We start from the raw sequence: 27,969 nt of genomic DNA on the forward strand, positions 1-27,969 counted from the left end.
AAATAAAGAAAGAAAGTGAGAGGAGCTGCCATGCAGCAGCAGCATGGTAATTAAGCTTATACTGTGATATGCGAAAGAAAATCATGGGCCACTCTATGAGTAAAACAGCTTTATCAGCTGAGCTGAAATATGATGTGTCTATATCGCTATTTTTTTCCCAACCTGTGAAGCCCTGTGAAATGATCTACACAAAAGAATAAGGAGTAAAAGCTGCCTCAGCCATTGTCTGTTTAATTAACATAGGTATACCAATTTAATGCCATTAATCAAGATAGCAGGGATTAAACAGTAACTCACAGTTGACAGTGACAGTGTTATCATTCCTATGGCATAGCAGGGCTACAAAATGATAGTGGTGACTGGAAACACTATGATTAAGAGCAAGCTGGCTGTAGTTTTGGGCGGGTTTCAGAGGTATAGGCAGATCTATTGAATGTGATCCATTTTCATGTGGCCAAATGTTTATCTGCCCCTGCCCTTCCCTTTCCCCTCTCGGACCTTCCAGGGTAAAGTCCAGAGTGGCAAAAACTTTTAAAGCGATTCCTCTTTCTTCTAACAGGTTCCTGATGGTAAAGGTCTGACCTTAAAATGAGCAGTGCAAGAACGGGTGCTGCAGCAAGCTTCTGGCCTTCAACCCTTCCAAATACAGCTATTTTGGTAACCAGACCAGTATATTCATGATGGGTGAGGGAACAGAGCATTCCAGTGAAGGATTTCGTGGCATATTAACTCTATCAGTGCCGGATGCTGTGTCCCTATTCAGGTCGCTTGTGTCTATTTAAGATCCTAAATACAGATTTGCAGAAGCCTTTTAACTTCATGGGTGTGCTTCAGTGCCTGCTGCACCTAAACCTTAACCATTTTTCCTGGGGATTTCCACATAGATCTGGGAAGAACTGCAATCACACACCTCTGTGAGTAGTTCAGACTTCGGTTTCTTGTCCACGGGAGAGGCACAGCCTCTTTTGCTACAATGCAACTGTCTTCATTAACGTTCTTCAAGCCCTGATGTACTGGCTCTGTACACCATCATTTGCCATTGTAGGGTAAGAAGATCGGGAGTTTTCTAGGCTCATTCTCTTGGCTTCAGAATGTTAAATTGGGTGATAATGAGTAGTAACTGTGTCCCTTTTTATGGTGAAGTTGACACTTGCCTTCTTGTAAACAGACACGGAGATGACCCTCCTCATTTCACACAGGTCACCAAGCAGCCCCTGGGATGGGAAGGGTTATTGGCCATTTACCAAACTCTGTTTGACTTGGGTTCATGGGTGAGAGATGAAAGGCACTATATTGCATTACCAAACCCTGGGGCCAGCCAGTCTCCCTAAAGAAGCATTTCATTTAGCAAAGCAACTGCTGGTCTATGGGGATCTGAGAGTTAAGAGAAAGAAGATGCAGTTGCAATTGCAGATGCTTCCTTAGAGCAGATGTCTTAAAGCAACACAGAAACTGCTTCAGTGTTGCAATAGCTGCTCCAGGGCACTTAGTGGCCAGCAGATTTTTCCCATAATCTCTCATTTTTCCCACCAAAACATCCCTTAGGTTACTAGTGGTGTTTTGCTCCATCTCCCTGGAGGAGATGCACCATACCTGGGACAAGCAGCAGGTATGAACTGTTATCTTTTCTAAGAGCTTCAAAGTCTAGGCAGCACATACCTTCCCCATCTTCCAGATGAAACAGGCAGCCCTGGTATCACACTTAGAGCTGTTGGGAGCTTGGGAGATGTGTTCTCCTGAACTTGCCAAATACTTTCAGTATCCTAAAGCTGAGATGCTGACTGATTTTCTTGGCTGTAATGGAGTGGTTCTTGTAATCTGGGCAGTCTAAGTGCTGCCTTTATACAGATCATGGATGCAGTGTTTAATGCTGCGATGGTTACAGGAAGGAGAACATCTGCTGCTCAGACAGACCAAGAATTGAACCCGGACCCATCCTTAATTTCTTATGATCTCAAAAGCCAGTGTGGTTCCAAATTCATTAGCACTGGTCAAAATCCTTATTTCACTTTTCTCCCTTCCATTTTTGTTGTGAATTATGAGGCATTCAGAACTTTCATTTTGTTTTTTGATAGTTTTACATCACGGTTGCAATAATGCATCTGCTGAGTCAGCAGCTCTTCCTCTGTGTGTTTGTCTGTTTTATAATCCACTTCCAGCAAGTTCTTGTTACCCAATTCCTGCTGACAACCAGGGAGCAGGCACAAGTCGGCTCTGAAAATGAACAACTGGAAGGTAAGTGAAAGGAATAGTAAATGCAGGCCATTCATGTGACAGGATCCGATTCATTTTTATGCCAGGGAGATGTTTTAAATGGGGCTTCTCCCAGTGGAAAGCTCTGCTGAGAGAAGGTGCTCAGGGCCTGCTTCACTATAAAGACAATACATAATTATTCAGAGCTTATTATTATTTTTTATCACTCATTTTCCAGTCACACAGAGCGAGGGCACAGATGAGATCAGGACCTAGTTTATTGCCAGGCACTGTACAGATTGTACAGTACACAGTACCGTAAGAGCCCTATAAAAGGTTTTAACTATCTACTTAATGGAGGCAGACAAATGCACCCAGGCTGAAGGTTAAAACGACAGGTCTAAGATGACAGAACTCATCAGCAGCAAAAACGGGGACTCAGCCTGAGACCTTCTATCCCGGGATCCTGCATTTTGATTTAGACATCTTTTCTTTTTACATTCATTTCAAATCACTGAAACGATGAACTGAGTAAACTTCGCGTCCTTTGAAGCACTGTTTATTGTATTTATAGGGAGCAGATTATCTGTTCTCCCAGGCTAGTGGAAATTATTAAGAGTGATAAACTCATCAGGAAAAAATGTAGGTTGGGTGTGACGGAGAAACCTATGTTTTATTCCGCAGTGCCATCTTAATCTCTGGTTTTGGTATGACAGACTATGTGGTCTCAGCGATACTGCACTATCCTGTTCCCTGCTTTCAGGCTCAGGTCACAGGTTGGATTTGGAAGCAGCAACTTTCATGCAGAGATGTGACTGGTATCTGAATGCTATTCCCGGGTGAGTGCATTTTTGTTTAATTTGGGTTTTATACAATGTATAAAATCCATACAAAGTCTGTTGTTAATCCCAGCCTAGTTGTGAAACTGCTATGGACCACTACTTGTTCAATGCAATAAAGCATTTCCATGTACCACAGCAACACCGCTCAATTCATACATTAAAATTATTTTACCAGGTCAGTCCTCTGGGATTCAGCATTTCATTCAGAAGGGATTCTATAACACACACCAGTTGCGCTGTCTCTGCGTTCTGTTGAATGTGGTGATTTTTTTAAGCCTATATATATATATAAATTTATTGTAACACTTCTTTCTCATTTGAACAACCGAAACTTAGAGCTAAAAAATAACTCTCAGACTGAATGGATACTCATTATAATTTTCTCATATTACTTGCAAGTCTTGGATTACCTCAATGCAACCTTTCCGTGTTGACTACTATGTTAGCTTTGCTCAGACACAGAAGGTAGTGATAATGGCTAATGTGTGTTACAGGCTTCTTTACAAATGAAACCAAGGAAGTGTCCTGAAGTTTAGTAACTACTCAATACTGGTAACTTACATGACCCTCTGTGCTAGCACTGCTGCTTTGAACCAATTTATTCAGTTATTTGGACTTTACTCAGATGCATTCCTTTCCGCTGCAACAGCAGTGATACATAGGAAGGTGTGTTTCAAACCTTGCAGTCATTCCCATCCTGGATTTCATGAGGGGTTATTCTTGTCTCAGAGGTGAATCATTCAAATATCCTTTTACAGATTCCAGGTGAGTTACTCACATTAAGAGGCTTCCAAGTAATACACAGAAAGGTGCTGAGAAAATGATGAGTCTCTGCCTAGTAAAAAGCTCAGCAAAAGTAGGTCCAAGTAAATTATATACTAGCACTCAAAGTCTTTCTAAGGAGATCTGGGGGCAAAGGGCTTCTGCCTTCAAAAATGTGTGGCCAGCAGGGATGCACAACACTTGCTTTTCTGACTGACCCATCAGCTGCTCTCTGTCCCCAGAAATGATTCAGGAAAAGACTGAAAGTATCTGAAGACATAAAAAGGATAATTAAGTTTCATTGTGGAAATAAGAGGGTAATCTGTCCAGACAAATCTAGGACTTGGTATTGAAAACTGTAGTATCTGAATATAAAAAATGAGTAATTTTGAATGAAGATGTCTATCAGTACTGTAAATTCAGAGAGTAAAAAAGTAGCTTAAAAGACCATCTCTGTCTCCATCTTCTAACTCGTTTTCTTGTTCTCTTTCTTCCTTTTGTGTGACTGCAAAGAAACACATGTAAAATCTGATATTGAGAATTCTTTAGCTTCATTTCAATCTTCCCTTCTCCAAATGTTTTGTTCCACTGTGAAGATTCCCCCTGTGAGATAACCCTACCCGTGACCGCACTAGGCTTGCGGGACCACTTATTTGCAGAGAGAACTGCTATATTCTGAAGCAGCCAGGTCCTCACTCTTCTGAGGCTCTTAAAGATGCTTTTGAGCTGGCATGAGAAATCACCCAGGACTCGGAATGGATCACAAGGTGCTTAGGACAGTATTTTCAATGCACCTTTTTTTTTGCTGAGCAGAATTCTGCACTATAAACAAATGTGAGTTTTGCCTCATTCTTAGATACTGTGAGTTATGAAAGCCCACTCTAGGTGTAATGAATGTATAGATCATTTTGACCAGATCATAATCTATTAGTAAATAACATTCCCTGGAAATGTATAGGTGAAATAAAGAACTTCTTGCTGCTATTGTTGTATTGTATCAAGGATTACTGATGAGGCCAACATGATCCTGAAGCTTCGTGCTTCCAGTATCTGAAGGGGGCCTATAGGGATGCTGGGGAGGGACTCTTCATCAGGGGGTGTAGTGACAGGACAAGGGGTAATGGGTTAAAACTTGAACAGAGGAAGTTTAGATTGGACATAAGGAGGAAGTTCTTTCCTGTTAGGGTGGTGAGGCACTGGAATCGGTTGCCCAGGGAGGTTGTGAGTGTTCCATCCCTGGCAGTGTTCAAGGCCAGGCTGGACGAAACCTTGGGTGGGATGGTTTAGTGTGAGGTGTCCCTGTCCATGGCAGGGGGGCTGGAACTGGATGATCTTGAGGTCCTTTCCAACCCTAACTATTCTATGATTCTATGATTCTATGTTTAAATACAATGCAGAACTAACTATGGGGTTTGGTTAGCAAATTCCTTCCTGGATTAGGATATTCAGGCTTTATACTGCTGGAAACAGAAACTGAAACTATACAAAGCTCACCTGAACCTAAACTGTATCACAAGCCCCAGACTTCACTGGCATTCTCACTAACATTTATAGATTGTCTCCATTCAGCTTCCCTGATTGTGGTAGTGATATTAATAAGCAAATCACACAGCAATTTTCAGAATGAGTATGACTGATACAGCAAACCCCTATAACATCTATCACTTCTTCACTGTCTGTGGAGGAAAGCCAATGATGCTCAGCTAAGACCTGTGGTCAATTGTCAGCACAGCCTCTAGGCCATGGGAAGGTTAGTTTTAATGAAGATGGTACTTAAGGGACATCTGTGTGACACATGCTACAGTGTCCAGAGATTGGAGTCTATGTATTTTGCTCTAAATCTAGGGAGGAAGTCAGTAGAGAAAAAAAGGGGAAAGAAGCACGGGGGAATAAAAGTACTTTTGAAAGGGAAGAAATCTACATTTCAATGAAAATCCTTTCAAGGCATTTCAAATAAGAGTCTGAGGGAAATAATTACAAAGTTTGGAGAGAAAGAACGTTAGCTTTGATATCTTTTTCTTCTATGAAGCAATTAAAATAAGCAATTTTTCAAATACTAAGCAGAAAATTACTAATGGCTGAACCCAAAAGCTTTCATTTCCTTCTTGGGGCCTTTATTCTTCTAAAAAAAGACAAAAAAAAAAAAGTGAAGGTGGTTTTCCAGATAGATTAATGCATAAAGCAGTCGCTAGTTGGATGTCATAAAAACTACAGCAGCATAGAATAGCTGAGATTAAGAGCTAGATTTAAATCATGCAACAGTCCAGTTAATATCAGTGTCTAATTAAGAAATGCATAAGAAGTCTGTAATGTTGATTTGATGGAGAAAAACTCTAATAGGGTTTCTTTTGGAATTTTCCATTTCAATTGCTGTGTAGACTTTTAATGGATGTCCTATCCAGTCTTTGGTATTAGCAGGAACCATCCTCAAATTAAAACCAAGGCCTAAAATGGAACACAGGTAGACAAATTAGCTGGTCTGGAAAGCAGTCTGGGTTGAATGGCAATGTGAGCTCAAGCCGAAATTTTAGTACAAATGAAAAGGAACAAATGTCTCAAATCTGGTGTGGAAACCCTATCTGTGTATCATTTTAAACAATTTAAACCCCTGCAATTTTAAACAACGCAGCGTTAACCTATTTCCCCACCTCCCTAAGCTTGCCAAAATCCCTGCAATTCATACGGAGAAATCCAGACCACTAAACATTATTAATTAGTCTTTTTAAATAGAAAGGTTTTCTATCGCTATATGTATTAGTAGTATAGAGGTGGGCTCACTTTGCTTGCAGTGGGATTTAGAGCGCACAGTTCACTATCGCTATCAGTGAACACTATTAATCTCCCACTCCTCTCTGGGTAGCTGAAGCTCTTAAACTCTTTGAGTGAAACTAAACCTGTGGTCTCCACTGTGTCACACAGATCATGCAGAATGTTTGGTCTCTAGATATGAAAGGGGAACTGGTTTTGTGCTGTGTCACTAATGCCTTAAAGTTGCTAAACTAGGAGCAGTATAACTGGTAGCAGGCACAAATCCATGTTGCAAAGAGGGAGAAAGCATAGCACTGGATTAAAGCAGCAGTGTATTTGTTGTCACCGCTTTGTTGTTGACCCAACAAATCCAGAGGGAATTATCTCAAGAATCCAGGAAGACAGCAAACGCAAAATAACCCCTCTGACCCAGGCAGCAAGCATGCAGGGGAGTAATTTTTAAGTTCATTAGAACACAGTAAAATACAATACATTGGCCATGGCAAAGCAAGGCATACAGTTCTATCTGCCTACATGTTTCCACTACTGAATCCATCCAATCCATTGTTACTTAACTTAGCAAACAGAGAGTTAAAAAACTGGAGGTAAAATCAGAACAACAGTGAAAGTTTGGCATTTCCAAGTCCCAGTCATTGCCTGAAATGTCCAGATTTATGCCTGACTTTACTCCATTGATCAATAAGGCACAAATACGTCATATTAAACAGGGACACCATGGCCCTGGGAGATGCCCCAAGGATTTTTCTCTTTGAAAGAGACAGGAACAAGGATGTTCTCAGTGAGGCATCTGCCTTCTGAAGGATACAGAGGTCTAACGTGAGCACACTGAAGTAATCAGAGGAGTCTGATTGTTTTACCCTCTTGTCTCTGTGACTGGGGTGGTACCATGGGTAAGGACGCTGCTAGATGATTGTTCAAATGGAGCACCACTCTAGCAGGGTGCTTTGTCTGTAAACTGTGTTGGATTAATGCAATACTTTGGAAGAGAAAAAGAGCATAAAGCAGTCTGTCATTTGCAAAACCATACAACAGTCAAAAATTAACTAACTTAACTTGTCCAAAACACTTGACAGCTGCAAATTCTGTTGTGCTTTCGCTAAATGAGAGGAAAATTTCTCCTCCATAAAACCATCCTTTTTGATATCACTGCAGTCATGACCTCACTGCAGTTCCTGAATCCTTTCCGAAAAGATTAAAAATGAACTAAGACACCAGTGATCTCATCACAGCTTAAAGGACATCTTACACGGGGGGAAAAAAGGCAGGAAAACTTCAGTGGCTTGTTTGCATCAAGAGTAACAAAGCCACTGTATCATGATTGTTGAGAAACACTGAAGGTTCAATGCCAGAGAGGCATTTTTCCTACCTTTATCTATACCTTCTCTTGTCTCTTCTGTGTCCTTCCTGCATGCTTTAGTGTATGTGATTACTTTGAATCATACACATTACTTTTTCCAAGTACATGCAAAAGACATTTTGCAGAATATACGCATACAATCACGTTACACAAAAGTATTCATACATACTTCATCCACAGCTTACATTATTCTGGGTAAGAACACCATCCTATATGTACATACAGTTCTCAGGCTAGGGAGTCGTGGATTATAACAGGTCTCATCTACTTTAGAGCCGTTGCATCTTCTAACAGAAATAAGGAGGATACATAGGAAGAGATGCTTTGTTTCATTTGGTAGGAGAACCTATAAGTTAGTATTCATGTAACCGAGAATCCCACCACGTTTTAAGTGTTGTATCCCATTCTGAGGCTGGAAACTAGAGTATCTTCAGAATACAAGCACAACGTTAACAACAATCTTATCTCTTGCACCCATAGGTACACCTCAGCTCTAACTTGAGATCACGCATTAGGCAATGAGGTGACAAACCGGTTTCCTTCCTCAAGCTGAATGTCACGTAGTTGCCCAGGGGTCCATTTTGGTGGGGGGTCATGTTCCCTGACTTTTCAAGGGGAGATGTGCTGGTGTAACCCTTTCCCACCCTGTATACACTTGGCAGGAGGAGACAAAACTGCTTCTTTCCACCCATGACATTTCCCAGCCAAGTAGACAGCCCATGATGCATCAGAGCAGCCACTTGCTAGACACTGACAAAGAAACCTCCAAAAACCAAGTGGAAATGAATTCCCAGGACTAAAGCAAGCTGATATAAAGGGTGACAGTACCTTTCTACCCACCCATTAAGATTTGTTACTCCTAGATCCAGCAACACACAAACCAACTCCAATGCTTTGTAGCTGATAAATCTGCTTTAGTGAAGAGAGCCCTGATCAGTAGTATTATAGGCTAATACACGCTAAACTATTAGCAGAAGTCCAAAAGTCCCAAAGGGCAGTGCACATCATTGTTACCAACAAGAAAATAGTAGGTGAAAGGCTATTGTAATTCCTGGCAGCAGGAGCCTGTCTGGAGGCACAGACTTCCCAAAGAAGAGGAGGAGCTGGAGAACTGGGGATATTCAACTAGACCTCATCCCCCTGCAGATTTACCAGGCCAGCACAATCCAGGGTAAAGGAGATGAGCGAGGTCCTGAGCTCTACTCAAGTTCATTGCTCTGTTGATTGTGAAGAGGTATCTATAGATCAGGATCTTGAACAGAGACTGGTGTACCAGCTGAAGCTGTACAAACTAAATTGTATATTCCCCAACTACAGATAAAACAAATGGCCAATTTTAGCCTAATCATCACTTCTGCCAGAGGAAAGAGAAACTCTTTGAGGTAAGTTCCCTTGGATATAATTCTTTCTTTCCAGGTTAAAGAAGGGCTGCAGCTAATACATATCCCGAGTCATAATGCGGATTTGCACCTTTCCTGTTAAATATAGCTGGTTCGTGTCCAAAGCATCGCTTTTATTCTTAATGCTCACTTATACCATTACAACTTCTACATTAGTTGCAGGTGTGAAATGCCAACTGATCCACACCTCTCTTGCTGTCAGCAGGAGAGTAATGTATGTCAAAGGCCTTATTCTCAGAGGTGAGGTCACCAGGATCTCCCCGTTTGCACATCTGCTTTGCTAAACACAAAGCTCTGGAGATTTACAAAGCTCCAATATGCACAAAATGGGATGAGTTCACTGGGAGCCACACAGGAGAAACTATCTGTGTTTCTCCGTTAGTGGGCAGGTCACAGAATTTTCCCTCTATACAAAATATTTGCTGTTTTACAACAGACAGCATTTTGCTAGTTTTCACGTGGGTATTTGTGTGTTCTGTATTAATAAGGAAAAAGGCTACACTTCACGTTACACAACACAAGAAAATTCAGGATACCAAGTTAAAAAAGAGCTCAATACATCAAGCAGCTTCAGAAAGATGCTAATATTCAGTGTGTCCCTGCTTGGACTGCGAAGATATTAACTCCTGGAAGGACAATGCTGCTGGAGACTGCTTCAGAGAGGCATCCAGGTTTGGTTTTGAGGGCTTCAGAGAAGTGTCCACATATTTCTACTTCCTGCTGTTAGTGGATTATTTTTTATACCTTGGAAAAAGTCTTTGAATTAATGTGTGCACATGGTGACTACATCTTGCTCAGGGATCTCTAATACGTAGTATTTTTTGCCTTCTACATTTTCCACGAGGTCAAAGACTAATCATATATATATACACCTAATTATTTCCTGATTTCTGCTAATATCCTTTAATATCTGCAATAAAGATTCCCACAAGTAATCTATACAGACTATTTTTTATCTTTATGCATGGTAAAGATGTAAGCCTTGTAATGCCATCTGGTTATGACATCATGATTCTGATTATTCTGGATTTACAGGACATTGTAAAACATGCATCCAAGTGTCATTCACCACTATGAACTATAGTTTTTCTCCCTCAGTTAACTATTTCTGAAGTATTTTTTGGGATAATGGAATTAAAGCTGATCTTACTTTCTAAAATTAGAAATCAGAGTATTGGTCATCAGCTATGTGTCTTGTTACACGGGATTTAGACCTGCCACCTCCCTAGTGACTTAATCTGAATTAAAAGCAAGTTATTTCAAAACCCCGTGGGATAATGAGGAAAGCCATGAGCAGAAGACATAGGTCAGAGCATGTTTCATGTACATCTGAGATCCCAGCCCTGAGACTATGTTGCTCTAAATGGACATCATAGAATGGTTTGGGTTGGAAGAGACCTTAAAGACCACAGTTCCAACTTCCAGCCATGGGCAGGGACACCTTTCACTAGACAGGTTGCTCCAAGCCCCATCCAGCCCGGCCTTGAACACTGCCAGGGATGGGGCAGCCACAGGTTCTCTAGGTAACCTGTTTCTCACATCTCCTTGAGGAAGCTGTCTGTTTCACCAGGATCAAAGAGATGCACTTTTAATACTGAGGAAGGGAAGCACATGATAAAGAAATGTTTGATTTTGGAAAAGGCTGTGTGTTGGTATATTAAAGAAACAACGTAGTTTGCATGGCTCTTCATGAAAGTGGCTACTGAATTAAGAAGTATCCATTTCCCCTGAAATTTGCACCAGAAATTCAGAGCAAAAATTTGTCACATTTCACTAGAATGACTTCATTACTTTCCCAATAGGAATTACATTTGTTTTTCTGGGCTGCAGATATAGTTGTAGTAAGGCCATGAAAAGAAAATGGGAAAAAGAGCTACTGATTTTCTTGGGATGAAATACAGAAAAGTATTTGACTAATACGGTCTGAATTTTTAAAGAAAGTTTAAAGAAACATTTTCCAAGTATTTGCCTTAGTTTTATTTTCATTTTTGCCATGTAGAATTATGAGAAATTTACAGACAGCTCATAAGATTTTTAGTTTCTGTTGAGAATTGCCTTTTCCGAGATAATTCTGTATGCTATTACTTTAGCCCACTGGGTATCATGTAGGCAAGGTGTAAGATTATGCACATGAATATTTCTGTCTTCCACTTATGCGTGCTGAGACAATATCAACTTACACTTTCTCCTGTCATTGGTCTTGATTCCATAGAGGATTTTCTTAATTACCAGCAAGACAATTTGGTAATATCATGTAAAGTGTTACAGCATCATTTCTGTGATGATTTACACCTGCTGAGGATCTCATCACTGAATTTTAAACCATATTTTAAGTTCAGAAAACAGAGAATATTTTTTCTGCAGGACATCACCATTTCTATTTTTAGTAGAAATACCCTTTAATTTATTGGCACAGTTCCTCTAAATCATACAGAGCTTTTGAACATGAAGACACCATTTTGCACATTTACACTGCCCTGAAAAATTTAGAGCACACTTCTGTACTGGATTAAATCAACTCAAGTCTAAATGCCTAAACGCTATTTTAGACAACCGTGCATGAGGGACGTACCTTTATAGGGATTCTGAAGAATACAAAACTAAAAATACCTCAGTTGCAGAGAAAATGCACTGCATTCCTTCATCCACCTTGGGATTCTGGTTATATATTTTTAACCCTTGTAGGTTTATTTCCAAGCCTGTTGGAAAGGATGGAAATGATCCCATTGACTCCAACAAACTCTCCTTTCTGCCAGATTAAGGAAGATGTTTGTACATCAGATTTATTGGTGATGTCCCACTAATGAAACGGGGAATGTTATAAACACATCAGGGAGGATAAGCGCCCAATACAAAGATGTCAGATAGAGATGCAGAAATTACAGTCTCCTTGTAACAGAAATAAAACAAGGAATGCTTACTAACGAGTCATGAATTTCCTTATAATTGCTTCCACATTTGGGGCAACGTTTTCCTAAATCATCTACAGAAACCCTGCAATTCATAGGACTTTTAATAGTGGTTATGATCAGAACAACACATCTATGATACAAATTACTTCGGGAAGGATTTTTTCTTTTCTCCTCAAATTACTTTTCTGAGGTTTTATTTCAATATCGAGCTATTTTCTTCTCCTCCTCCTCCTCCTTTCTATTTCTAATATAAAAACAGGAGTTCTTATCAATTTAGAAGAGGAATAAAACTAAAGAAAAATTCAGGCAGAACTGTAAAGCATGGTCTATTTTAGAGTTCCAGCAATAAGAATCTGTTTTGTGCTGCACTTCTCTCATGAACTCAGTTTTCCATAGTGCATTCAGTGTTGTAATAATGCAAATCAAATACAATTTTAATAACTCTTTCCATTAAAATGATCTATTAATGTTTTAAGACTCCAACACTTATGAGCATGATTCTAATTGCATGATTTTGCTGTAGGCAGGTTTTATAGATCTGCCTGATCTTTAGATATTTGCACCATTTGGATTATTTTAAATAATTAATTTTTGGAAGAGTTTCAGTCTCAGTAACAACAGTTGGGCTTGACAGTGGTTTTCTTGTGGGTAATTGTATGTATCTGCTTCCACATGAGAAAAAACTAGATAAATTTAGAACTCTTTGAAAGGAGATGGCTGAGGTTTATATGATGACAAATGTTAAGAATATTCTGAAGAGGGGAATATTTATTCACTATGTTAATGCAAGAAAGAAGAGAGGTTTAAAGTGAACAAAATTTCATGTTTGTCATGCAGCAGAATTAACTTGTAGGACTTTCTGCCACAGGATATCAAAAATAGATTAGAAGAGGACTAGACATGCATGGAAGATAGTTCCTTTGATACCATTAAACGTTGTTTTACGCAATTATCAGTCTCTGTAATGCCCTGAGTGGCAGGAACAAGGAAAATACCTCAGGAGAAGAATTAGTGTGTGTTTGACTTCCGGCATTTGTATATCTACTAGGGGTTTCTGCACAGACGTGGTGAGGAGCTGGTTGGACCTTTGATGTAACTCAGCACAGTTACTTCCAGGCAAGGCAAACACTTGTTTGAAAGCCTGTTCCTCTCTCCAGAAACTGTGGAAAACCTGAGGTTTTCCTGTCATTCTGCAGAGTGAGCTGAGGAAAACGAAGACTATGGGTATTGGGAAGCAAGTAAGCACAGCAGCAAGAGCTGCAAAGAAAGCATTTGCTGAGTGGCTTGTGAGGGCCCTTACCTTGACATGGTTTCCAGGCTTTATCTCTAGTGGCAGGCTCTTGGCCACTGGCATGCTGGTTCTCCTCGTACATGCTGTTCTTCCCCTTGAGCGTCAATTGAGATCTATGGCAGAAGGTTCCCTCCTTCAAGATGAACCAAAACATCAACACAATCTTGCACTCTTGGTTCAACATTTCTTCTGTAGAGAATTCACTCCAACATGACAAATGCCTACATAAGCCTTGAACAAATGAATGTTAAAACTAGAAGTGGTAATTTTCTTTGGGGGTTTAGAATTGCTATGTTCTAATTGTTTCTAATTGTACACTGAAAAGTGATTCCTTGTCTGCAAAAAAAATAGCATGTTCTGTAGTGAATCTGGCTTAACCCTTTCCAACAGTGCTACTTCTGTCTATTTGGTGAATTCTATGTATGGCATGACAGAAAAGAAGAAAATTTCCTCTGATATATGAAGTGTGCATTTTCCTTGCAGGACAGAATCCTAACAGATTTGCTATAGAGTTTACACACCGGTAAAGAATTAGTGTACACGCTGTGCAAAACCAATGACAAATTTTCACTTCCACAGAAGCACTTTGATCAGTCCTAGGCAGAGGACTAGAAGGGGCAATGGGCCATTGGTATATGTGCCTTGAGAAATATAATCTTTTACATGAAGAGGTACTTGGACATGGATAATTGAGAAGTTGTGGGTGTCCCATCCCTGGCAGTGTTCAAGGCCAGGTTGGACAGGCTTTAAGCAACCTGGGGTAGTGGAACCCATAGCAGGGGGTTGGAACTACATGACCTTTAAGGTCCCTTCCAACCCAAACCATTATATAGTTCTATGATAATCTCTCCAGTATTTGGAATTTTCAGTGCTGCATCAACTCAGATCATGAAGTTCTCAATTATTCCTTCTCAGAAGCCATCCCAAACAAGAATATTCTGAGATAGTGAACTGATGATACAAGTGGATTATGTCTGGAGTTTTCCATGAGAAGTCTGTTGGAAAACACCAAACGGTCAAAAAGGTTTGGAGAAAATAATGTGGCTTTCATGAGTTTCCTCAGCTGAAAACAAGATGTTAAAGATATTTCAAAATCATTGCATCTCAGTAGATATTTTTCTAAGTGAACATTTGCTTGGGAATTTTGGTTTTAATTTTTAATTTATAAGTGAAAGCAAAAAATGAAATATTCTGAAATTACTGAAGCAAATGGCTCAGTCTGAATTTTTTTTTTTAAACAGCTTATTGATTAGCCAGAGAATTAGTTGAAAAACATCTTAAAAACCCCCAAAAGACAGAAAGAAGCATTTCCCTGCCAGCTACAAAATGCGACAAAAGCATAAAGACATTTTCATTTAGCAGGAAGATTTAGTAAGATACCCACAGCTTCATACAAGTTGAAGACTTGAACTCGGACACACTCTGGGTTTCTTTCCAAGTGTGATCCTTACTTATGGTAAGTGATAATGTTTTTACTAGACCTGGTCATCTATACTCGGATAAATACTTGGAGGTTTTCCAGCCTCTGCAAGGGTTATAGACTGTTTCACACGCTGTCACAAGACAGAGGGCAGGAAGCATGAGCAGGGAATTTCACAGTTTTAGTCCAAAGTAATGTTTTCAAACAGAAAATTGTGGTTAAGTTTTAATTTATAAATGTATTTTAATTCATAAATAATTAAGAGTAGGCTATCTGGGGACAAAGAGCACTGGATGCCAGGAAGGGTTAAGCTTTGTAGCAGGGAGAGGGAAGGCCTGTATAGTCACACTGTGCCTTGCTAATGGTGCAGGGCAAGACCATCCTTAGATGCCTGCTCAATTTGTCAGGAATTTCTCTTCTGAACTATTACCTCCAGCTTTCTCTAGAACACCTTCAGCCCTTTTATCTGCAAGTTATCTCAAAGCTTACCATCTGCCTATCGCCTTGGCTGAACCACACTAATAGCCAGCTAATTACATGTGAACACTCTAATTTGCTTTGTCTTTCTCAAAAGAGCCCCATGCGTGTGCAGGCACGCACCTGATTAAACTTTTGTTCATGCTGTAAAACTGCAGCACTGGGTAGAACTGGTGCACCGGCCGAAGCATGACAGAATTCATTGCATGTTTCCTGCCCCCCCACCGCTGCATTCCCCCCACCAAGCCACCACCAACACTTGTCATTCTGATTTGCAACATCACCTGTTGCTCCAACACCAGGTTTCTCTAGACCAGAAACTGGAGCAAAGAAGAGAAATATGTGTTTGTCATTGAACTGAACTGAGAAGAAGGAAGAGGAGAATGATAAGATCATAGCCTGCAGCACTTTGTTTATGAGAACATCCTTCCAGTGATGTATGTCTTCACCAGGTGAAAGTATTGTGTCACCCTTAACATATTTTAAATGCCAAGGCTGTCATGCAAGAAGACAATGATGAACAAGTTTAAACAGAATATGGTATTGTAGCCATGTAGAGCGTTACCCTTTAAAGGTTTGCACTGGTAGTGCTTAGCAAAATGTTTCCAAACTCTTATATTCCCCTACAGAACCTCTCTCAGAATTGAAATTACATGAAAATATTGCAGATACACTGATGGATTATTCATAAACCAGTGCACTTCCTCATGTCCTCACTCCCATATGATCTGAACTTCTCATAACTCCTCCGATAGGAACTTTGCTTCACTTAGCAAATAGGCAAATAAAGGTATGTCTAGTACTGTGCATTGAAGAGCAGGGACTGGTCCCAGGTCGCTGCATGTCAGAGGTTTACTTGGACTTGCCCTAGCATGCTCCTGTGGACTGAATTCCCATTAGCTGCTGGAGCTCCCAGAACACATTAAACTTCAGTTTGCATGCTCCAAGGCTGCCTCATGCTGTGGGGCAGGGTAAGCAGGGTCATTTGGAAGATTCACTTCAAAAGTGTACTCCTGGGCAGAAGTGAAAGGCTAACGTAGAAGCACCTTTAGTCACAAAGCAGGTATGGCTAAAGCTGTCACCATATGGCAGTTTTCTTCCCAGATATTTATCTTGAGCTCCACTGCACGAACACCATCACAGTGTTACAATGCTATTTCACAACATGACTCCTTCGCTTAGACTGACAGCTCAAATTGAGCCTTGGGAAAGCCAGCACCCAACACATGATGTTGAATATGGGCATGACCATATCCACCCTGGATTCAGGTGAAAGAGCTCTAGCCATCTATGTCACATGGGAACGAAGGCAACCATGACACCATGAAGTCTCAAGTGTTTGAGGCAAGTTAAGGTCAGAGACATTCCATGAACCATCCATGACAGCATTAATAACACTACAAGAGAGAGGAAAGGAAGCTTCTCATTGCCTGAAAATAAGTTCAAGAGGCTAGGATTTCTTCAGCGCTTACCAAGGGCCTGTGTGAGCTTGTGTGACATGTTCAACATCTCTCCATCAGTTTTCCTTTCTGTAAAATGGAGATACCTTATTTTTCTCACAAGATTATTAGGAGGATTTTCCAATCAAGGTTCTTTATAAATGCAAGCCTTGCAAACAGTGTTTAAACACCTAAATAAAAATGGTCTCCAACTTCCTTAGGCAGAATGTTAGTTTTGATGGGGACTAGTCGCAGTGTCCAGCTTAAACATCAGACTGCAGGGTCATACACTGCATCTTTAAGACATAGTTTACTTCTGAATCAGTAAATGTACTAGACAAAGCAGCCATTATTTATGCATTCCTGCATACATGGCAAGGTGAAAATAATAGAATAAACATCATATACTTCATTATGATATCGGTTTACACTTCCAGGGTACACAAAAAGAGGCCATTTCATCAAGCTAATTGCCTGAAAGTAAAAGAGAGAGAACTTTAGCTATTAGTCTATTATGGGGCTTTTTTCTTAATCACAAATAGGGGCCGTGTGTCCCCGGGGGGATGTGTATTCTAATTTACAATTGAACTACAGATCAGAGCAATCAATCTTGTGCAGCACTTTTACAGTGTAATTGCTGCAACATAACAAATAATAATAAAAAAAAAAAAGAAAGCAGCCTAAGTCGAGTTTCAGCTTGAGGTGGAGATATTTACCAGGCATTGGTTCGGGGTGGGAGGGAGGCAGAGAGAGAAGAGAGGCGCCAGAGCCATGAATATGCAATGAGGGCTCATTAGTGCCCCAGTGTTGCCATGACGAATGGCATTATCCCCAGACTGGTGCAGCCTAAACATGAATTTTATAACGACCCATTTATCATGACTTGTCATGGGTTTCTTTACTGTACTTTTCTACTGACTCTCACACCTTCCACCACTATCACCTCAGAATCACTTCCTTTTGTTATTTCCTCTTATTCTAGCTTAGTTTTTGGTAATGATTCTCAACTGATAAGGAGAAGAGGACCACAAATAGCAATATGTTGGTGTTCAAGAGTGTAGAACTTGCTAAGCTGAAGACCCACCACCAAATGTGTAGGTGGTCTTCAGCCCACTTACTAATGGATAAGTGTCCTCATTGTCACAAATATTTGCAATCTTGTCAGTTGACTCAGCAGAAAGGTCTCTGATTGACCGAGCATCAAGACAACTGTCTTTCCGTTCTGGCAGATGTGATGGATGAATATGTTTTGTTGACCTAGGCCTGTCTAAAAGTGCTCTTCCCCGACCTTCTCCAGCTATGTGCACAGTATAAAAATCCACCCTTATCTTTGCATTAATAAAGATACTAAATCTGATAAATAGACAAAACCTGCTCTTTCCCCAGCATTTGTTAAACTAAAATATGTACCAGATGTTAAAACCTAAGTGATGGGAAAAGCATTTACCTTCCAGGAGCAAGAGATAGTCAACTGTAGAGGAAAACAAAATTACTGCAGAGTAATTAGTGTCTGGCTTCAGCTCATATCTGGTCACTGCACATTGTCTCTGCGTTACTGCTGTCCCTTCAGCCTACCCGATTCCACATTTAATATACCACTGCTTATAAGGAAGTCCCTGTGGCTCAGAAGGCTGAATTGCCACTGCTGGGCTAGGGCCTGCTCTCTGGTATATAGAGGCTTTTCATTTCCCAAGTTCTGAATCTGACATCTCATGGACAAATCCATGCCAGTTTACTTCTGAGAAGTCTGTCCTCATTATTTACCCCGAAGAGTTTCACTGTCAGTACGCCTTTTTTTTCCACTGTGATGTGGCTGGAGTATCTGGAAGTATCAAGCCTTTCTTTGTTGGATTTTACACTTTTGCTATTACAAGAATTTGTCTTTAGGGATAGAAAAATCAAGCAACTTATTTCCAGCTATTACTCGGATAGGACTTCATGTTCTTAAACAAGTTGTGAGCTCCCATGATCTCTGAAAACAACTCTCCCGAGGTCTTACATCAGGATAGTCCTACAGTTCTTTCATTACTCTACTGGATGTTTGAAAATATTAAAAGGCATCTAACATCCCAGTCCAGCAATTTATAGACTCAGAGTCTGGTGCTGTAGCCCCCAAAGCCTCTATTTCTTCCACAAAAATCCGTACTTGGCTATTATTGTTGCCAAGACAGGCACGTGTTTCACTAGGAGTAGTTTGTCAAAGCAACAGTCCATTATCCAAAGATTCATCACAGGTTCCCACTTCAGCATGTGATGGAGGAGAGTCTGGGTGTCAGCAAGTGAGGAGAAAGGAAAGCTTCCTGTCAGAAAGGTACATTAGGTAAATGGTACACCTTGATTAAGCTGGGCATAGCTGATTAGGCCAGCACATGTTGATGTGTTCTTGCCAGTCATTCTCTTTTTCTTCCCCCCCCAAACCCATCTGTGTTCCTTTAGAATATATATATTTAAAATTACATATATATATTAAAAATATATATAAAAATATATATAGCTTGTTAAAGCTCCAGACAGCATCTTGCACAAATGCCTGACCTTTGATGGAGAACCCCAGTTCCCACTGCAATACAAACAATGTTCTGTTAATTATCAGGAGACAACAGAGGAATAAAAACCTCTCAAAGAAGCAAACCAGAAATGACTTCCAATATTGCAGAAAATATCCACTATCTTTGGAAGGACTCAGGACACACAGCAAATATTATCATTATTCTTAAGAATGCTTGCCCTATGGCCCAGGTGATCTGCATCATCTGTTGAGTGAAGAGAACAGAGTTGTCATAAACAATATGGCATAATTAAGCCTTTTCTTTTAAGTGTCTATTAGTTCTAAAACTTGCTATAGTCAGTTTATAAGGTCAGATTGACATGTCTGATTGGCAAGCCATTATCTGCAGCTTATGTGATAGAATAAGCAGATTCCTGTTTGAGTTGGTTTTAGTAATTCATAGATCACATCCAAGCAGCTTATTCTATTATTTTATACCAATACTTGCAGGGCCCTTAGGGAAACCAGCTCATCTTTCTTCCACTCACCTCATCAAAAAGATAGAGATTGAAACAAAGATTATTAAAGGCCAGCCAATGCAGATGACATCTAGCTCTATGTCACTTTAACGTCCAGTACCACTACAATCACATCAGAGATTTCTAGGTTGAGATCAACAGCCATATGGAGGGCAGCTGCCTAAGACAGAAAAGCATTCACTATTCCTCAGTCAGTCCACAAATGGCAATCATTAAAATAAAATAATTGCAATCCTTAAAATATTAAGTCCTTGGTTCTGAACCAAGAGGCCTTTAATGACAGAAAATACCCAAATTTCAGCAGGAAAAAGATTACTCTGTCACGTGAATCCAGCTTCCAATAAAAATATCTGCTGTGAGGTAGTTTCAAAGAGAAATTAAGAAATATAGGCAAGATTTTAAAATAGAAGAAAAGCCTATGAGCTATGACTAGTTGTTTACCCTGGATTCAGAGGAAGTTTAGTGACTGACTGATGTAGGATCAGAAGCAGGCTACGGGTGAACTCATATGAAATTTCTGCTCCAAATATATATTTTAATGCAATCAAATCCTGACCACATAGTAAAAATCTGCTAAGTTATATTTGGTAGTTTGTTATATTCAAGATAGAATTCACAAATTGAAAATGCAAAAAAACCCCAACCAAACCTGGAGAACTGCAGGTGTGATTACTATATAAAATGCTGTTCAATTGACATATTTACAGGAAAATAAAAAAGCAGACGTTATTTCCCTGTATAAAACAATATACTTTTAAATACGTGATGAAATTATAGCCCTGAACACAAAACTAATTCTGAGTTGAAAACTTCAGTGTTTGAACACCCAGGTAGCACCAGGAAGACATCCTCTTGTGCTTGTAAGGACTACCGGCTGTACTATGTAAACATGGAGAAATCCATCCCTCCTTCTTCAGTTGTGTTTCAAATATGGCCTGATACATTTTCTCCATCTAAACACTAGCTTTAGTCATCCTAATGAATTAACAGTCTTTTCCTCTGGGTAGACAGACTTCAGCTTTGTCTTTAGGCTTCCTCCACGTTTCTCTCTGCAGAGCCAATAGCTTACTGCTCCCCACTTTTAAACAAACAAACAAAATGTCCTTCTTCCCCCTCCTCCCCACTTTCTTTAATGACATCTTCAGTCATTAATGAGTTAATAAAAATCTCAAAGTCATCTGGGAATAGATAAGGGGAAAGAAAGAAGAGTATTGTACACATAATGACAGGCTCCCTGCTGGCCCTAAGATGTCACGGGTCAGCCATGTCAAGAATGTGTGTGCCCAATCATCTGCTGATTTTTATCAGCAAGGCCTCAAGCAGAATCTGACACGGCCAGTTTGGGAGTTACAATGAATAAACAATGACTTCTTGGATTGTTGGCGGCTGTATGATAGAGTGAGAGGGTTTATATATACTAAAACATGATGACATTAGCAATCAATATACCAATTACTGGACAAGTTATTGGACGAAGAATGCACATGTCTTGAGCTTTGTGCACTTTGAACATACTACCAGCAATGGAGACCAGAGAAATAATGTTATTTAACCCTTTGCAAACTAATACCCGATGATGCCTTGAAGTTTCTGAGAGCATGTGGTAAAAGAAAACCTGGTCTGATTTAGCATATTAAGCCTTTCAAATAGAATCCATAAGCCTGACAAATTTCTTTTTCATTATGAGAGGAGGAAGAAAGGAATAGGCTTCTTTTTTCTTCAAGTGAGCAGCTGGGTGTTGAAACAATGGATTCTAATTGATTTCAATTGCTTTCTATAAAATTTCAGAGGAAATACATTTCACCCAAACACTCCAAGCCTCCTATGCAAACTTCATCACTGAGAAGTCAGAACATATCTTATATAGGATGGTTAAGCATTTATCCCAACAGCTCTCACCTGGCTATTCTGCAGTAAAGAACATAAAGCTTTAACATACATCCCTGTGTTACTAGAAATGCATTTCTGCATCTGATCAGTGATTGTCCTCTTTCTTCCTTTAGTCAGCTCAAAATATTTGGTGTTTATGAGTTTGTCTTCTGTTATTCTGGAAGTGATTGTGCAGATTCAGTGCCAGCTATAATTGAAGCCAGAATCAAATGCTGTTAGATAAGTCACCTAATTCAAAGTACAAATATAGAAGACAACTAAGGTGGAGATCCATGTGGCAGGCAGATCTGCTGTATCTGTGGGCGTAGCACGAAGTGTTGTCTGGACTGAAGTTAAATGGTGTCAACACTCCATTGTCCATTAAGATGGACAAATCCATGACCTAATGGAAAGCTCATGGGTTTTGCCCTGAGGTGCATCATTAAAATGATGCAGGTAAGACAGATTTTATGATGGCTTTCCATCCTTTTCCGTGTAGACTATGAATGACAGCTTTTACTGCGACCTGGGAAGCAGCAATGCCACATACCCTTTGGCTTCTGCTCAGGTGGGAGCAAACAAGGCAGGACATAAATATAAAACTTAACTTTGTCTCCTGGGGCATCAGGAAATGCAGTAGAAATTGTATGAAAATAGGGAGGTAGAAGAGTTCAGACATCAGACTGGCACCGTGTGCTGATTATGTACCAGGGGCTGAATATAATGTTAAGATACATCTCTTACAGATCACTTCTGTGATGTAAGGTCTAAAGTGTTACTGTTAAATTACAATCAAACCTACTGCTTCTCAGAGCACTAAGCACTTCTCAGAGTTGTGTTGGATGGTAATGGCAGAGAGACTAGTCTCAGACAACATGGAAGACTAGATGAGACTGCATCTGGTTTTAACTGCAGTGGTTATGAAATGTTCAGCTGGATCCTTTCAAATTTCTCTTCCCTTCCCATTAAGTTCTTGAAAAGTTTGGAAGTTAATTTGTCCAGCACGTCTGATACGAATAGCAAAAATGTTTCAAATGTTTTTAAATGTAAATGTTTCATAAAATAGCACCATTACCATGCATTACAGTGAATACAGTTTAAAAACCCAACTCAATAATCCTTCCTCTGTAATTTACAATTAACTTTTTGCCTCAAGGTAACAGCTACATTCACAAAAATAATGGTAATAGATTGACCTTGTTATGAATGGATAACAAGCTGGAAACAATATAGTTTGTCACAGAGCATTAACTGTTACTGTTGAAATTGTAAATAATGTGTATAGGACTTACAATGTAAATGGCTCTCCTTAAAAATATTAATTATGTCGATTAAACACTTGATGCATAATGGATTATTCTGAAACCTATTTAAGTCCATGTCAGATTGAGTACACCATTTTCTAAGATCCCATTCCCAGACTACTGGAAAAAAGAAATAATCTATGGCTGTGCTTTGACTGCTTAAGGTGAACAAAGGGCTTACAGTGGAATATCGCCTTAATTTAACATATACGGCTACTGATTCTGTTTGGATTGCTTGCATGCTTTTTCACTTGAGTATAGCATCAGAAGCTTGGACTGCCTAGAGACGCCAGGTTCTTCTGAAATGCTTTTAGTCTGCTTTGGCAACTAATGAAAAGCAACCCTCATCTAACAGCACTGGCCACTCACTGGAGGATCTCCATGGGATACAGAGCACTCTGCTGGCCTTTATACCACTCTGTAATCACTAGTAATGGGACAGAGGAATATAGGTGAGTTTTTACACCTGGCTGGTTTCTCACATAGGGGTGATGTAACCCATCACCCACAAGCCAGTGGAAGCTATGAGGGCTGATGCAACTCAGCTGACCTCCTCTTTGTGCGTCCTTTGGAGCCAGAGCTGTGCTCATCTATCACATGGCTTTAGAGTGACCCAGAAATGGTCTGTAACATGGCATAGGAAAGAACAGATTTTTCTCCCAGTGGCTGGGGACCACTGATTCATGAACAAGAAACTCAACCATATTTTTGTGCTTCCCAACCACAATAAGTACTCCTCAGCTGTAGCTCAACACTGGACTTAGCAGCACAATACTTCAGTGTTCTGGCCAGTTACCATGTGTAGACTGTTGCATTATGAAGGAGGGATTCCTACCACATTATCCACATAGAGAAAGTGATATTAAAATGACAAGCCACCAAGAGGTCAAATAACCAGTTGCCAGAAGTTAGAATAACTAGGCTGTGGAACAGCAATATCTGAGGAGCTGGCATGTGTCCCAGGACTGGTTGTCACACAAATGAAAGAAAAGACAGCTGGAATCTTTTTGGATTGTCTGTTATTTTATCTGAACATAGTGTAAATCTATCACTTTGGTTTTTAAACCAAATGACTGAGCTGGGAGTGAAGAAACTGATTCAGTAAAATATAAGGTCTCTTTATGCCTCATTTTAACATGTGTGAGCTTCATCTACTTTGTTTAGCTTAGTCCTTTGTGATCAAGGACTGTTCAGACAGCCTGAGCATAAAGAGTCTGATTATAGCTAGAGCTCTTCAGTGCTCCTGGAGTGCCAAAAGGTGTGTTCTCCCATCTGGGCAGAGACAAAGCCACTGCACATGTATAACTGAGCAGGCACCTCTTCCCCCATGATGGGGTCAAAATCCCAGCATGAGGCTGAGTAAGGAACACTCAGATTTCCCTCCACCCAATGTTTTTCTCTGGGCAGCTCTTGTTTCACCTTCAGTTAAAGTTTAGCTGTTTGCTATACGTTTGGTGTCATCTCTTTAAAGATGTACATCTGAATGGGCAAGAAAGTTAGGGATTAGCAATGGGCAGAGGTCAAGTCCGTCAAGACTTTAAGCATGTCATTGGTTGTAAAAAAGATTACATTACTGGCAGCTCTTTGCCAGATCAGTACTTCGATGCCAAATGTTAATCCTTGCTGGGGCAAGATGGCTTGTAAATGTTATAGGAGAACATAGCTTTTCCTGTAGAAAACAGGCATTTATGGTAAAAAACACGGATTATTTTCTCATGCTTACGTTTGCATTTCATGCCAATTCACCCTTGCTTGTTATGAGCTTCGCTTCAGTACTTACATTTAATCGCTTAAGATCTTTATTTGTACAGCTAAGGAGAGTATGGCTGGGTTCTTAAAGCACTGGGGAGCAGAAGAGCCAGAGCTCAGCCTCAAGCTTTGCCAGAGAACTTGCTCTCTGACACTGGGCAAAGCCTGTTTGCCTGCTGAACCTCACTTTTCCATCTGTAAAACAGAGCTGCATGTAAAAAGGAACCTGTAAAATGTTATTTAGGACTGTCAGCAGAAGCATGTTTACTGGCTCTGTAAAGCCATCTACCTATTTTAGCGTGGCTAATATATATCTGTGGCTTTGTAAGTAATGTCCTTTCCTACAATTAGACAGCTTTGGGTGAGCTCAAGTTTCCAGGTCAGATGTTTACACCAGGACAGCCAAGGTATAAGCCAACACAAGGCTTTAAAATAACAGAAGACTCGATGGGCCAATAGTTTGCTCTGCTGTGGACCGAGAGCATAACTGGGTGCAACCAGCAGCTGTTAAGTGTGCGCAGGACACTGTGTGTGACTAAGCACAGTCTGGAAACTAATACTGTATCAGCAGCTGACTACATTTGTACAGCTCTGCCCCAAACTGTACAAGTCATTTGGCTGTCCCATGTGAAAGGGAAGCAAGCAGATCCGGGCACAAACTACTCACACCTGCTTTTGGCATCTTGAGAGCCTCAGCATCTTTGTGCCTCAGTTGCTCATCCTGTTTTGGGAGGTAATGAAACTCTATGCTAAGTCAGAAATCAATAGAGCTTCATTTTAAAGGGTCTGATGAGATCAGTGCCACTAGTGCCTGATGCACATGGGTTCCAGAATGAAGGGGACCATGTAAGTTCCCAGATAGATTTGATAACAGAGATCATAAAATAAGGAAAGCAAATTCAATCTGGGGAAACCTGAGATTCTAGGTTTCATGCCACATACGCTTAGTAGCTGTAAAATTAGAATACTCTGGTAGAAGGGGATTTAACATTTTATCGGGCAAGAAGTAAGAAATGATATGCTGCATACTAAGTATTAAATTGTGTTAGTTCAGTTTTGTTATGCAGATGGATTTTTTTCCTTCTCTTCTACTCTTTAAAATGTTTTGAATTAAAATAGCTTACTCAAGGTCACCAAAGGCATATGGTCCTGCTCAAAACTTTAAACAAAACATTAGGTTTTACAACCTTTTGTAATTTGGTATTGTATACAACATGGATATAGACGGAGTTTCTGTAATCTGTGCAGTGGGTGACAGAAATATGAGAGCCAAATTTATAAGCCATTTAGTGAAGCATTTAATCAATTTCATGCATAGGAAATAACTCCGATTGCTTTGCTTTATCAATCTTGCTTTCTCAGAGACCTGCAATCACCCCAACCTCAAAACACTTAAGTGCATGTGGGGGGAACCATATGCAAAACTCTAATGCTGTACACAGTGTCAGGGACTTCTGAGGACTGCTTAAACTTACTTGCTAGCATCAATAATCCCTCTTGAGGCTGTTAATATATTTCAGAAGGAAGGCAGAGAGCCCAATATTTATAGGAAGTTGCAAGGCCTCTCTTTGCAGAGTTTTTCATTAAACACCCTTTGTCTAGAAAAAAAATCTTTGACACTGTGTAGTTATGCAGATTAAGCTTGCTTCTAATGCTAAACTGTTTGTGTGTGTTGCCTTTAATCACTTACACTTAAAAAACCTCCCAGCATCACAAGTTCCTGTTTCCATAAAATATGGATAGCTTATCATTTGACAAATTCAGAGAGACACTGCTTGAGACGATACTGCTCACTATAACCATAATAAGAAAAACAACACATGGAGGTCCAGACTGTCTTGAAACCCATGTAAGAGTTAAAAGTCACACTTACCCATAACTGTAAGTGGGGGAACCATCTGGGAGCTTTATCTTGTAAGAGACTGAAGTATTAGAAGAGTTCCTCTTCTGGTCTTCAAACCATGGCTCTGGATGGACCACCTGACCCTTGGCATTGGGCAAGCAGAAAGGAACACCACTCCTCACCCCTTTCGCAAGCCAACTGGTGAACTGGAAGATCCTTAGTTCTGTTCTTTATCTAGTGGCATCTGTACTCATACAGAGAAGGGATAGGACTGGTCTACTGGTATTTACCAGCACAATTTGCTGCTTTTTCTACATAAGGCAAAGGAAAATATTGCCCAAACCAACCTCATTTTCTGCTTCTGAAATCTGCAGTAAGAAATTGGTCTTTAAAGACTATTTCAGAGCACACGTTTTCCTCATGTACTACAACTTGTACAATACCCTAAGCTGAGTACTACACAGTGACTTTTTTTCCTGAGTGAAAAATTCCTGAAGGAGCAAAAAGGCAATCTCTCTGATAATCATCAGCTACTCAACTATATTAAATTTAGACAAGGCTACAATAGTGCTAGAGTTGTCCCCTGCCCTCTAAAATTAGAACTGAAAGAACGGTGGGCATAGCGCTAAATATATAACTCATTTAAAAATAATGTGCTCTCAGGCTTTCCTAATGCTGGAAAAACTGATCACCATAAATCCCTAAAGATCCGTTTGCACAGGCAGCCTGCTTCCACCAGCACCAAACATGTTTCAGTAGGATATGACTTTTCTTGAACAGCCACTTTTCTTCATAGTATATAGGAAAAAAAGCAGTAATGATTTGCTGCAATTGAACAATACATTTTTTGGTTACCTACAAGGACAGAAGCTTAATCAGGCCTCTGCTTTCTATTTAGAAGCAGAAAAAAGAAGAAAGAAAAAAAGGAAGAGCCTATATTTGCTATCTCTTATAAGTGGTAGTGCTATAAGAGTTGATAGAGACTATCCATTTGATATGACCACAAGTGTGAGCTTTATTTAGCCCTTCAAGCTGTAGAAAAACCTTAACAATCCTCTACAGGAAAAAAAACCCCAACCACCCTCACAACAAATTAAGCAGCCTTATTTCCCTACTTCTGTTTCTCAGCTATAGCAAAATCTAGTGCTAATAATTTCAGAATAAATAAAATAAGCAGAATACATTAATAGCAGTCCTGCATAGAAAAAGAACCACAGGAAACCTACAGGAAAACATCTTTCCTTCAGGTCCAAAATAACTTTTGCCCAGCAAAAGAATCCTCTTCTTCCTAACTCCTTTTTAACAACATGTAGAA

General features: G+C 40.0%; 1 long non-coding RNA gene across 3 annotated transcripts; it reads right to left on the bottom strand.

Moving 5' to 3' along the window:
- Positions 1-210: 210 nt before the first annotated feature.
- Positions 211-27,969, bottom strand: LOC136018651 (uncharacterized). 3 transcript variants are annotated; one of them, XR_010614518.1, is made up of 4 exons: positions 27,881-27,969; positions 26,685-26,898; positions 13,536-13,659; positions 12,613-13,437 (listed from the first exon to the last, which is right to left on the bottom strand). It is a non-coding gene; the product is annotated as an uncharacterized LOC136018651 (long non-coding RNA). The 3 variants fall into 3 exon arrangements; XR_010614517.1 differs by lacking the exons at positions 12,613-13,437; positions 13,536-13,659 and adding an exon at positions 211-2,214; XR_010614519.1 differs by lacking the exons at positions 12,613-13,437; positions 13,536-13,659; positions 27,881-27,969 and adding exons at positions 211-2,214; positions 27,002-27,140.

The sequence above is a fragment of the Lathamus discolor genome, chromosome 8 (genome assembly GCF_037157495.1).
Source record: "Lathamus discolor isolate bLatDis1 chromosome 8, bLatDis1.hap1, whole genome shotgun sequence".
In the NCBI taxonomy this organism is placed as follows: domain Eukaryota; kingdom Metazoa; phylum Chordata; class Aves; order Psittaciformes; family Psittacidae; genus Lathamus; species Lathamus discolor.